Below are 12,579 nucleotides of genomic sequence, written 5' to 3' on the forward strand. Positions count from 1 at the left end.
CCTGCCGATGCAGGGGACGCGGGTTCGTGCCCCGGTCCGGGAAGATCCCACATGCCGCGGAGCGGCTGGGCCCGTGAGCCATGGCCGCTGCGCCTGCGCGTCCGGAGCCTGCGCTCCCCAACGGGAGAGGCCACGGCAGTGAGAGGCCCGCGTACCGCAAAAAAATAAAAAATAAAAAAAAAGAATCTGTATGTAAACCGTGCAGAACGATCTTGTGTGTCAGTGCTGTGGTTTATTAACACTCAAGGAGCTTGTTGTCTGATACTTAAAAATACATTTTTTCAGGCTTTCAGTCCTTCTAACAGACGCTCATATTTGGGGATGTGCTTTCTATACTTTTGTTGTACACTTACCTGTAAGTTTCTTTTGCCAAATTCTAGGATCTATGTGCTTGTATTTTGTCTTATTCTAGCAACTTGCTGGCCAGAAAGGACTGTTATCAACAGTGAACACAGCCAGTTTTTTATCGCTTTTTAGTGCTTTCCTAGTTTGTTCATCATACAGTCTGTTTCCCACCCCACCCCCCTTCCTCTAATATCAATGGATGTTGATCCCCCAGTCCCTCGTCAGAAGATACTGGACTATAAGGGCAAATATAAATTTTATTTCATAGTGGTTAAAGTGTAGTGAGGCTTAAAAATGCTTAAGAGGGAGTTTGCTTGGCTACCAAAAGTTGGAAATAACTTGGAAAAAGTTTCCACGAACAATGAAGCATAACGGTTGACTAAGATGTCTCGAGTCTCTGCTAAACGCGGGCCCTGGCACTTGGCACTTGGTGGGTATTTCCCTCATTTACGTCTCCCAGACACCTCAGTAGGGGATACCACCGTTCCATTGCTCAGAAGAGAAAACCGATGCCCAGTCAGGGCAGCGTAGCCTGGCATGGAAGTTATAACCCGGGGACACTGGAACCCGTGTCTTCCCACTGTGCTGCTCTCAAGTGTAATCGCGCCCGTTTTTATACATATAGTAAGTAATGGTTTCGTGCACTGGAAATGCCTCAAATGTTAGGTTCCCCTCTATCTTTATGATGAAAATACCCTGTATGGTACTTGACGTTTTCTTACCCCTCACCTCTAAATTTACCAGTTCCTTCCAGACTGTTGGTATTTGGGAATTTTTTTTCTGGTTTTTTTTTTTTTTTTTTTGCGGTAAAACACACCTAAAATGTATAAAATTTACCATCTTTAGCATTTTTAAGCACGCGGTTCAGCGGCAGTAAATACATTAACCCTGCTGTGCGTCCGTCACCACCGTCCGGCTCCAGGCCTCTCTTCATTTTCCCACATTGAGCTCTGTCCCCACCTGACTCCCTGCCCCTGGGAGCCACCATTCTACCTTCTGTCTCTTTTAGATATGCATCTTGTATTTTTGTTCTGTACTTACTTGTTTCTTTGCCCGAAGTCTCAGAGCTTCTGGGCTTCCATTCATCTGAGATTTCCAGTTTTTCAAAGAAAGAGAAGTCCTAACTCTGCCGAAAGCTCTGATGACCTCCTTGCAAATACATGAACGTGTATTTATGGGCCGGAGCCCACCCCACCCCCGTCACTTCCACAGCTAGCAGTCTCAAACCTGAGAAGTGCATGAAAAAGATGGAAAAATAATAGTATTTGTTTGGGAAGGTTTCTGGGGACTCCAGAGCCGAGGAATCTTAAAGGATCTGACCAGCTATGTTTTCACCCTTTGATTTACATATTTTTAATTTAAAAGCCTTCTGCATGAGAAATAATTATTTATTTATTTGTTATTATTATTTTGCGGTACGTGGGCCTCTCACTGTTGTGGCCTCTCCCGCTGCGGAGCACAGGCTCCGGACGCGCAGGCGCAGCGGCCATGGCTCACGGGCCCAGCCGCTCTGCGGCACGTGGGATCTTCCCGGACCGGGGCACGAACCCGCGTCCCCTGCATCGGCAGGCGGACTCTCAACCACTGTGCCACCAGGGAAGCCCGAGAAATAATTTAAAAATCCCTTTTCAGGATGGGGAAAATGTGCTCATTCTCCCTACTAATTGAAAAATGTTTTCTGTTGAAAGTGTCTGTAAACATGTAAAAAATGTTCTTGGAGGTTCTCCAAGAGCCTTGGAGATTGGTTCTGAGGAAGGTCATTTTTCCGAGACGTGACCGAAGAGCTCGTGTGCACGTGAAGACGAATGAGAACCGGGAACCACGGGTGTCGCTGCATTGTACAAAGGCTTCACCTTTCTGTTCAAATGTTAAGCTAAATTCAACAAAATATCTGCTTTTCTTCTTCCTTTGGGATAATAATTTTGGAGGGCAAGGTATGATATTAGGTTTATTTTCAGAAAGTTCAGGCTCAGGGACCTGAATGCACTTTTAAGGTGTAATTAGACCACAGAGTCCAGAGAAAAAAGTGCCAAAGTAAATAGACATAAGAAAGAGGCGAGCATGTTTCTGTTGCTGGAAAGGGTGCTATGCTTCCCCTGAGCCGTCAGAATCTGGTTTATACTTGCCTTATTCATTATCTGTGGGATACTTCATCCCCTGTCTAATGGATATTTAAAGGAACAGAGTGTCAAGCAAGATTTTTTAATTTCAGTAAATCTTGGACTTTTTTTTTTTCCATCTACTTCTAAAAGTGATCAAAAGCCAATGTATTGCTCAAGGTCAAGAGCAGACAAACCCTGCACTATGAATATAGCCAAATTCTCTATAAACATTTTTCTTTTTTTGTTCACTATTACAGGTTTGCAGGAAATCAGTAGAAATCTACCACGTGCGCGCACGCACACACACACACACACGCACACACACGCACACACACACGCACACACGCACACACACACAGAGTCTTGGAATGAAGAAAGATGGGCATTTCTGTACTAATGACACTGTGGTTCTAATGTAACTAAATTACAGCAAAGGAGCTGAAAGGACCCATTCTCTTTGCGGCTGGGAGTCGGGACTCTGAAATCCAATCTGAAGTGTGTTTAATGAGTGTTCTGAATGCTGGGGCTCCGTGTGGAGGGAACAAGGAGCACAGTGTGTCCCCCACCCCAGACACCGTGGCCACCCTTGGAGCCGCAGTGCTGAGGAAGAATTGCTGTGTTTGTGCACCCAGGAGATGGGCAGGCCTCAGCATTTAGCTACTTTCCCCCAGAGTGAAAGACTCGTCCCGGCCCCCCAGACTTTGGTTTTATAGTTGTAGTTCCTGTTCTTGCTCTACTTGGCATCTCACAGCAATGGTGATCGCAGTGTTTGCAGCCAAGGCTGCTCCTGGGTCCACTGTTGGGCTTTGAGTCATTTCCCTCCCCCCCTCCCCCTCCTCCCCCCTCCCCTCCTCCCCCCTCCCCCCTCCTCCCCCCTCCTCCCTCCTCCCCCTCCTCCCTCCTCCCCCCTCCTCCCCCCTCCTCCCCCCTCCTCCCCCCTCCTCCCCCCTCCTCCCCCCTCCCTCCTCCCCCCTCCCTCCTCCCCCCTCCTCCCCCGTCCACCCTCCCCCTCCCCCCTCCCCCCTCCCCTCCTTCCCCCTCCTCCCCACCTCTTTCCGCGTCTTCCCCCTCCCCCTCCTCCTCCCTGTCCTCCCCCTCCTCCCCATGGTCATCATCATCATCATCATAGCTAATTCCCAGTAGAGTTTGCTGAGTTCTGGGTACCGTCCTTAGGCTTGCTGTATACTGAGTTGTTTAATCTTCACTACATCCTATGAGGTGTTTCAGTCCTGCTCCCATTCTACAGAAGTGGAAGCTGAGGCCCAAAGAGTAGCTCATCCCCGGTCACACTGCCATGGAGTGGAGATGGGGAATTTGCAAGAAGACAGATGCCTCCAGAGTTTCTGTTCTTAATGATTATATTATACTGCCTCTCTAAGACCCCCAGGGGCTGGAGACACAGCTTGAGAAACATCTCCCACATTTCCGCTGTTCCATTTCTTGGTTAACTAAGGAGTCCTGCCTTTGCAGCAGGTCACGACTGGTTTATGTGACACTCACCCTGGCCTGCAGGGGCTGTGCCATACTACGGTCACACCTACTGTATATATCAGACTGTATGTCCTACCGACTGGCTTTGGTGCCCCAAGTTACAGCAGTTGCAAATGTCAGCCTCTTCCCTTGGTTTTACCAGCAAGTTTTCTCCAGGACAGTTTGCATCATCAAAATTAGGGGTGGAAGTCTTGAAGGAGATAAGAGGGAAAATAGACTCTGAGGCTAATGGTTAGGAGCAGGTTCTCTGAAGCTGAGTCTGAATCCCAGCTGCACAGCGAGTGTCACCTTGGCACCAACTCTGTGTCCTCTGGCCTGGCGTGTCCCCGGGTTGCAGCTTAGGTGCGTGTGGGCGTGCAGATGTACCGTTCCCTCCACCCCCAGGGCAGCTGCATCTTGGACATTATTACTGATGTCCCATAACAGGACTTGGTTGGGACTCTGTACCGGCTTCCAGTGTGCTGTCGGGAAGTCCTGAGCCATTCTGATTCACTAGCCTTTGCTTTTCTCTCTCATAACTTTTAGAATCTTCTTTTTTTCCCTTGTGTTCCCAAACTTCCCAGTAATTTGCATTGAAGTGGATTGCGCTCATTCCATGAGATACTCTCTGGCCCTTTTTCAATCTTGAAAGTCATACTCAGTTCTGGAAATTTCCTTCTATTACGCTTACAAAATCTCCCCTTCCCCTTGGGTCTCCCTGTGTAGGGGTCACATGATTCAGATGCTGAGCCTTTCTAAATGTCTCGCGTCCCCTCCCCGCTGCCACCCCTTGGTGGCCTGGTGCAGGTTCTAGGAGAGTTTTCCACTGTATCTTTATAAACCCTCACAGTGACATGTTAATTTCAGCGGAGCTGTGTTTCATTTCGAAGAGCTCTTTCTTGTTAACCAAATATTCCTTTTTATAACCTCCTGGGGTTATGTTAGTTATAAACTCGGAGCTATATGAGGATACAAATTACAACGTTTTTAAAAGTTTTTCACTCTACCCTCCCATATCGGAAGTACTTGGCGTCTCCCGTTCCTGACCTTTTGGGTAGTACTGTGGAATTTGGCTGCTTCCTTACTGCTGCCTCTCTTCTCCTCTGTAATTAGACTGCAGTTTTCTCCTCTGTCATCTTCTAGAATTTGGGGGAACTCTCTTACCCGCTGTCTCTTTTCTCATTTTCTTGGTTTCCTATGAATTTATTCCTTTTTTCATTCTTTCACTGTTTCTTTTAAGCAGGGTTTCTGGGTACCGTGGTGATGAGCTGTGTGTATTCAGTCTGTCGTCTTTAGCCACAAGTGTCACCTGCTTAATCATTTATATTAAGCCCAGTCTGCAGTGGCCTTGTGCTAAAATTTCTGAGAAAAAAATGTATCTACGGACAGATCGGTGAGTTCCTCTGAGATTTCTCCAGTTGTATCCTTGGGTCTCTGCTTCACTGGCAGCTCCTGACTGCATGCTGAGAGGTCAGCAAGGGGGAGCTCTGGTTGGAGGACTGGCTGGTGGGAGCGTGCGTGAGCTGGGGGGCGTCCCAGCCCGGACCCTGCCCCTCCCCCATCAGGGGTGGAAGCGTCCAAAAGAGACTTAGGGTGTAAAAAGAACTTCGAGTGTAGAATACTGCTCACATCTAGAGCAGCAACAGTAAAAAGAGGAACCCCTTTTAACAATGAGCAGGAAAAGTCAATTCTTTCCTGTCGTGAGTCTACTACTTACTGAGTTTATTTGATTTTTCCAGTTAGAGAAATTTTCAAGGCCAGAATGTTTCTGTTATCCCCAGTCCACTTATCACGTTATTATTTCGTTATAATCTCTCCGTTCGAAACGAACAGAGCAGGATGTGACGGCGTCGTCTCTGCCCCCATGTGGCTGAGAGGCGGGCAACAGCACCGCGGAAGGTGGCCGTATGAGTTTGCTAGGGCTGCTGTAACAAAGTACCGCGCACTGGTGGCTTGAAACATCAGAAATTTATTCTCTCATGGTGCTGGAGGCTAGAAGTTCAAAGTCAAAGTACCAGCAGGGCCATGCTTCCTCCGAGACCCTGGGTGAAACCCTTCCTTGCCTCTTGCAGCTGCTGGTGGGGACCATCCGTCCTTGGCGTTGCTGGTGCTGGGGACCATCCGTCCTTGGCGTTCCTTGGCTCACAGGCATGTCACTTGTCTCTGCCTCTCGTCACCACATGGCCTTCTCCCTGTGTGTCTCTGTCTTCACACCATCTTATGAGGTCGCCACTCCTGTTGGATGAGGACCCACCCTAATGACCTCATCTTAACTTGATCACGTCTGCAAAGACCCTGTTTCCAAATAAGATCGCGTTCACAGGGACCAGGAGTTAGGACCGCATATCTTTTTGAGACACAATTCAGCCCGTACCAGTGGGTTCGGCATTTTTTTTTGCTACGGTTGCGTCTCAAGCTTGAAGTTATCCTGAAATGGAGATTGGAGCCAGAGACCGCCAAGCGCGCCGGCCCTGCCTGGTGGGGGTCCACGTATCGACGTGACTGGCACCTGGCTGTCCAAGCAGAGTCTTTGCAGCATCCACTGGGAGCTTGTTAGAAATGCAGGTTCTTGGGCCTCACCCCAGCCCTTCCGAATCGGCATCTGCGGCTTATCAAGGTCTGCAGGTGATCGGTGGGCACACAGATTGGAGAAGCACTGCTCCGAATCGCCTCCGGCAGAATTCTAGGGCAGAATAAGCATACCTGGCTATGGATTCTGCCCTTGGGGACATGGTCACACACACACACAGATGTGGTAGCCAGGCTTTCCGTCCCATGACGTTGCAGAGACATGCCTTTGGGGTCGGGAAATGGGACATCCTCCTCAATGTCAGCCTATTCCTCTGCCCTTAATTTTATAAACGAATGTTTCCCCATCACGGTAGAAGCAACAGTGTAGCGAACTTGTGTTACGTGCCAGGGTCTTTGCTAAATACTCTGCGGTCAGAGTTTTATTTAATCCTCTCATTGATGCTAAGGGGTCGACAGTATCTCCAGTCCTTTCTTGGCTCCTCCTACCATAGACTGAATTGTGTCCCAACTCTCCCAAATTTCTGTGTTGACACCCAAACTCCCAGTGTGGCTGTATTTGGAATAAAGAAGTAAGTAAGGTCAAATGAGGTCATAAGGGTGTAGCCCTGATCCAGTAGTGTCCTTAGAAGAAAAGACACGAGTGCATGTGCGGGCCCGCCCTCCCTCCCTCCCTCCCTCCCTCCCTCCCTCCCTCTCTCTCTCTCTCTCTCTCTCTCTCTCTCTCTCTCTCTCTCTCTCTCTCTCTCTCTCTCTCTTTCTCTGTGTCTCACACACACACACACACACACACACACACACACACACACACACACACAGCACTTACCATACCTTCTAATTTAGCTGCTTTATTCTCTAACCTCCGACTCAGCGAGAGATACTTGCTGTATTGATTCCCATTCCCTTAGCCGCCCCTAGCACAGTGCCTGCGTGTGGCTACTCACTTGACAAATGTACCCCAGGCTCCATAAGCCATCACGGTTATTAATACTTCTACCCACCTGGTCAAAAACCGCCAAAGGGCCAGGAGGAAATCTGCCATGTTAACGACACCTGTGGTGAGGGTTAGTGGGTTATGGAAATTTGAACAATATTCTAATAGGTATTAATGGTAAGAAAAAGGGGCTGAGGCCTTTGAGAGAAGCCATTCCCTTCTGCCGTAGAAGAGCATGCCCTGGTTGTCTTGGTTACCTTAATCCCAAAGGAGAGAAAAACAAAATACTTCCAGAAACAGCTCTCTGAAACCTCAGCGGATGTTATCTTTATCGATTTCTGTCTATGAGATTATTTCAGCAAGGCAGATTTTAGCTTGTATCACGCAGGGTGACTCCTTTGTTCAGACCCTTTGAGAGGAGGTGGGGAGAGGGTGTAGAAGACACCCCCAACCCAAAAAGAATTGTCTTTATTCTTTCAGAGGAAAAAGAAAATACTTTCTCATAAAGCTTGATGTAATAGAAATAACCTGAAGGCATAGACATATTTTAAAGGCACAATAAACCAAAGGGACTTTGATTCACAGTTTTCCATAGCTTGAAGCTCTGTGTGAATGTTCACACTATTTATTATTCAGTACTTAGTTGCCAGACACTCACCAAGAATGTAAACCTCCTCGTAAAATTTAATTTTGTAGGATTCCATGGAAAGCCTGTTCACAATGGAGAAAGCAATGGGGTCTCACAATGAGCATCAGCCCCCTTACTTGTGCCCCAGATTAAACTTCAGGTGCCTCTTGGAGCATAATTTAAAGTAGCCAGTAAGAAAAAAGTGATAAAAATTTGCTCATGTGGTTTCGCTAATCACCGGTTTGTTCTCCAAAATATGACATAGAATTACTGTTTGGTTTCTTTTCTGTAAGGAGTGCATGTCTGGGCTACGGCCACGTGCGGGGTCAGCCAGACTCTTCGTTTCTTAGAGGCTGTGGGAGTCTCAGAGCTTGGCCCCCTCAGGCCCAGTACAAGCACTTGGGGACAATTTGAAAAACATTTATCATGAGGTCCCTTTCATGTTAAACCATTTCTAACAGATACAGGTTTTCAGATGAAGCCTAAGTGATTTGATTTTCCTTCCTCATGTATGATAATTCGTGCAGCCATAAATGTGTGTGTGTGTGTGTGTGTGTGTGTGTGTATCTTAAAGTAAGTTACTCCTTGAGAAAGTACGTTTACAGATGAATTTTCCTGAGCATCTCCTCTTTGTGTTCTGCCAGCCTAGTCTACGGTGTTGCCACCTTTCCCCACATCCAGACTTTACTGACTCATTTATAGGTTTGTTTTAGCAACAAAGGGCTAGTGGATTTGTAGCTGTTGAACTCTATCATCTGTCTCGTGCAAAGCTTGCCCCAGGTGCATAATCGGTGGTTACTTCCAACGATGTTCATATCATGCCTTTTTTTCCCACCAGACACGTGAAAGAACCTTTTGTGCTGAGAAATATTAACAGCCCTTCAGCGCACACACGGATATTCACTCATTCTCCGAGCCATGTGATACAGCTCTTCACAGCTGCTCCACTTGTCTGGGTCCTTACCCCTCAGTGTTTCCCGAAGATCTAATGTAAAGGAAGTGGATTCTTGATCTTCTTGTTCTGAAAAATAGTTTAAACAGACTCTGTTGTGAAAACCCTCTTCAGTCATTTGTATGTAGATGTGAACACCATCCTCAGTTACTTTGTTTTTTTGGGGTCTTTTTTTTCTGCATTTTTAAATTTTGGTAAAATGAACACAACAAAAGATTTACCATTTTAGCCATTTTTAAGTGTACAATTCAGTGGTATTAAGTACATTCAGGGGGCTGTGCAACCATTGCCACCTTTCTGTTTTATATTCTGTGGTGTGATTTTTTTTTTTTTTTAACATTCCCACCAACAGAGCACATTTTCCACCTTCTCACCAGCATTTATCTCTTATGTTTTTAATAATCACCATTTTAACAGATGTGATGTGCTATCTCATGGTGGTTTTCATTAACAGTGACTTTTGTGTGTGTGTGTGTGTGTGGTGCGATTTTTGAGCAGAGTTACTTTTAATGTGAAGTTCAGAAAATTCACTGGAGGCAAGTGTAGAGAAACGATGCTGTGGACTGAGTAAATCTGCTGTTGGAAAGAAAGAGGGGATGATTTTTCTTAAAGAATGTGGATAAAACTCCTCCTGCTTCCCTTCTCTGAGATGCTTTCTCTGAAATGGAATTCGGCCCTGGGTGCATTGATTAAACCCTGACATTTCTACACCAACCCCTAAAAGAAAGGGAAACAGTGTCCCTGAACTTTGGTATCATGAAGTCTATCTAGGAACATTTTAGGCCATAGCTGCCTGGTGTACGTTGGGAAGTTAATGCCGTGTCCATTTACCCATGAAATTGTCATCTAGTGACTGCATTTCAACCCTTATACTTTCTAGTAATTCTACATGCTGGCTTTCCTTATACCCCTGAAGATAGCCAGTGTTCACAGGACAATTCATATAATGCATTAAAGGCATCTATTTTACAGATGAATTTTAGGAACTATATAATCGTTCAAACTCTAAATTAAGTTCTCCCTATATAAGAATTTGGGTCCCACTGAAAAGTCATTTTTGCATCAAAGATTTGTACAAAATAATAAATTTGAAGGAAAATTTTAAGACTTGGGACCAGGCTTATATAGTAACTAGATTCCAAGCATCTATTTCCAGCCTCTTATTGTTACCAAGATATGCTCAGTATGGCCACAGAAATCTCTGCTGACTCAGTAAAGGACCTGATTCAGAGGGTAACTCTACCTCTCTCGGGGCGTTCCATGAAGAGCTTAGTTGAACATCATTCCATAAAGGCATCCATTGTATGTTGATTTTTTTTACTTGTTTAGACTTCCAGCGTTGAATTGTAAAGTCTCATTTCCCAGACTCTGTAAATCTAGATGAAGTTATCAAATTCACTTAGTTCCAGGAATTCTCTGGGCGACGTGAGTGCTTGCCAGCCGGTCAGATAATTGGTGGTTCAGTTTGTAACAAATAGGAAATGTCAAGAATGGTGAGAAAGAAGAATTGTGAAACTGGAATGTGGTCTTCTCTTAAAAAGATCTTGTGATACAGGGATTCTTCCAGAGCTTCTCAGCGCTTGGCCCATTCCTGTCATGTTCTTCCTAGCTAGCCTCTGCTGATTTTACTGGCCAGAGAAGAGGACCTGGAACAAGTAGTCACGTCTAAGTTATTCATACAGTTCTGTGGAGGCAGGTGTGAGGAGTTGAACTCAAGACCCCCCCCCCACCCACCCACCGTGAGCCTGGCTGGTGAATTCGCAAGTGCTCTCAGCATGACCGAGGGTGCATGGCTTAGACAAAGAAGTGGGAAATAAGACTGGTGACCAGTCATCCGTCCAGCTGTTAACACTGGATACACGTAGGGGGTGGGTGTGGTGGGGTAGTGGGGGGGATACATTTGACAGACAAGGACGGGGTTTACACACCATTCCATGTTAGTCCTGCCATCAGGGCGAGTGAAACGACTCTCCTGGTGACCCTTGGACCAGGCGTTCAAAGTCTAGAGCCTGGTGAGTTTGGGATCATCCGTGCAGACGACCGCATGCCCTTAGATAACCGTGAATATCTTCTGTATTTCAGCCCTGAGGGATATGGGAGCATAAAGTGGTGTCTGTTTAAAAAAAAGAAAAGAAAGATGCTTTATCGCTGGGCACGGAGGCATCTTTGGTGGCCCCTCAGGTCTCTCTGTTGGGCGGCCTAATGGATGTACCATCATTGTACTTGTCAGGCTCTGGCTGCTGCTGCTAGTTAGTCTCCTGGGTTACTAACTGGCTCCTAAATTGCTCTGCTCTTAGCAGAGGGGAAGTGAAAGTATACAACCGGTAACTGGAGACAACACTGCCTTGAAACATTTTTCTTGCCGTGTTTGATCTGTGTGGTGAAACTGGATCCATTTTGCAAGTGGGTCGTTAGGAATCTACCAGATAGTGAAGAGAAACCAAGGCATATGATTCTAAGCTCTTAAGTTAGGGGAGAAAGTGGGTTCATATATATCATCTTCCATATATATCATCTTCCCTTTCTCCCCTAAAGAGCTAAGAATCATATGCCTTGGTTTCTCTTCACTATCTGGTAGATTCCTAACGACCCACTCGCACAATGGATCCAGTTTCACCACACAGATCAAACACGGCAAGAAAAATGTTTCGAGGCAGTGTTGTCTCCAGTTACCGGTTTTATAGATTCAGGGTATAGAAAACACATGTATAGTGTTGATTTCAGCAGACACTGAGGGAGTGCCAGGGGCTGTGCTAGCCAATAGGAATAGAAAGGTGAACAGGTAGCCCAGAGTTTCATTGGGGAGACAGACTCGTAGATGTTTAACTACAGAGAACACAGTGGAATGAGTAATTGTATTCATTTGTTCATTCATTCATTTCAGCAAGACTGGTTGGCATTTAGGCATCGTAGGTAAGGCGATTAATAACCTATGGCCTAAAAAACAAAAATAACCTACGGCCTTTACCCTCAGCTCCTGTGAAGTCTAGATGAGCGTCTATGCAAAGTCTAGAGAAGAAAGCCGAACATTCTACCACATTTGGGCGGGGGGAGCGAGAGGAACAGGGACAGGCTTTCAACTGCCACAAAAAGGGCGTGGGATCATGAGTTGAAAAGCTACAAAAATGCACACAAATATTTACAACAGCAGCTTCATTCACAATTGCCCAAACTTGGGCAACTGAGATGTCCTTCAGCAAGTGAATGGATAAACAAACTGTGGTCCATCCACACAGCGACATATTATTCATCAATAAGAAGAATAGAGGGTGGGCTTCCCTGGTGGCGCACTGGTTGAGAGTCCGCCTGCCGATGCAGGGGACGCGGGTTCGCGCCCCGGTCCGGGAGGATCCCACGTGCCGCGGAGCGGCTGGGCCCGTGAGCCATGGCCGCTGAGCGTGCGCGTCCGGAGCCTGTGCTCCGCAACAGGAGAGGCCACGGCAGTGAGAGGCCCCCGTACGGCAAAAAAAAAAAAAAAAAAAAAAAAGAATAGAGGAAACTTAAATGCATACTGCTAAGTGAAATAAGCCAATCTGAAAAGGCTACATTCTATATGATTCCAACTATGTGACATTCTAGAAGAGGCAAAACTAGAGAGACAGTAAAAAGATCAGTGGTT

General features: G+C 46.4%; 1 protein-coding gene across 7 annotated transcripts in view; it reads left to right on the plus strand.

The window, feature by feature from the left end:
• Window positions 1-12,579, plus strand: part of FARP1 (FERM, ARH/RhoGEF and pleckstrin domain protein 1) — a 289,826-nt gene that overhangs the window by 169,793 nt on the left and 107,454 nt on the right. The gene's annotated exons all lie outside the window — the stretch shown is intronic.

The sequence above is a fragment of the Kogia breviceps genome, chromosome 16 (genome assembly GCF_026419965.1).
Source record: "Kogia breviceps isolate mKogBre1 chromosome 16, mKogBre1 haplotype 1, whole genome shotgun sequence".
Taxonomy (NCBI): Eukaryota; Metazoa; Chordata; class Mammalia; order Artiodactyla; family Physeteridae; genus Kogia; species Kogia breviceps.